Source organism: Chamaea fasciata, unplaced genomic scaffold (genome assembly GCF_029207755.1).
Source record: "Chamaea fasciata isolate MVZ Bird 193981 ecotype frontalis unplaced genomic scaffold, bChaFas1.0.hap1 SCAF_7, whole genome shotgun sequence".
NCBI lineage: Eukaryota > Metazoa > Chordata > Aves > Passeriformes > Sylviidae > Chamaea > Chamaea fasciata.
The window spans coordinates 4074727-4075829 of NW_027094092.1; the positions used below are offsets into that span (position 1 = coordinate 4074727).

At 52.9% G+C, this 1103-nt stretch overlaps 1 protein-coding gene across 1 annotated transcript in view; it reads left to right on the plus strand.

Annotated features, from left to right (window-relative positions):
- Positions 1-511: 511 nt before the first annotated feature.
- Positions 512-1103, plus strand: part of PAX6 (paired box 6) — a 15291-nt gene continuing 14699 nt past the window's right edge. The window contains exon 1 of the mRNA XM_066187263.1: positions 512-918. The gene's annotated coding sequence lies outside the window, so the exon portion shown is untranslated. The remainder of the gene's footprint in view (positions 919-1103) is intronic.

The following is a 1103-nucleotide window of genomic DNA, read 5'->3' on the forward strand; positions in this document are numbered from 1 at the left end:
AAACGTGCCTCTTTGATTTCTCCATCATATGCAGGAAGAGTAAAATTAATATTCATTATAGGCGCAAAAGAAAGAGAATGAGTATTTTAGGCGAAAAAAAAAGGGAGAGAAAATGAAGGCTGAGACTATTTCATTATTTTACCTCCTTTTTTTTTAGCAACCCCCTTGAATGGGCTCTTTATTGTAATTGTCCCTCCCCAATTGAGCACCCCACTGAGCTGTTGTATCTTTTTACAACCCCTAACAACTCGCACCAGTAACACAATTACCGCCAGATATTTATAACGAGAAATTACTTTTCCATTTTCACCCGCGACGATTTCAAATAAATACACGGGGGCGCATAAATAAATAAATAAGTGGGCCGGGGGGTGGCGGGGGGTGGAAGAGGGAAGGAGGGAGGGAAGGAAGGTGGCGAGAGGAGGAGAGAGGGAGTAGTGGAAGGAAGGAGGGAGGGAGCGAGCGAGAGAGCAGGGAGGGGGGGGGGGGGTTGGGGGGGAAGGCGCTGGGGACTGTCCAGGCGCTGGGTCAAGGCAGGCACTAATGAAGGGAGAAGGGGCTTGTTTCTCTGCTCTTTGTAAGTTGGAGGGTTGTTGGTCCGTTGAGTTGGGAAGCTGCGCGGCCGGTTAAGGAGCCTGGGTTTCTGCACTCGGGGTTTGGGTAGAGGAGCAGAATGGAGGCCATTGTTCGCTTTCTGTAGGCTTTGTTTAACAGTTCTCACCCCCTCCTGTTCTTACTTTTTAAAGCAGTGAGGCGAGGTAGACAGCGTGTGTCACAGTACAGTGAAAAAGGGGAAGATCTAAAGACCAAAAAAGAAGTTAATCACAAGACGGGGAGTTTGGGGGAGAAAAAGTTGCTAGCGCCGCGCGGAAAGGGGAGAAAAAGAAAATAATAAATAACTCGAGGAAATACCCGGAGGTAAAAATGGAGCCCCGCTTCCAGCACGCAGGGCAGCCTGCGGAGGGTTCCCCCCGCCATCCCCCCGCCGGTGCCCGCGCAGCTCCCGCGCAGCGCCGCCCGCCCCGCTCCGCTCCGCTCCCCCCGAGCCGCGTCCCGCCGCCCCGCACACCTTCCCGGCGCCGCTGCACGCTTCTTAATGTGCT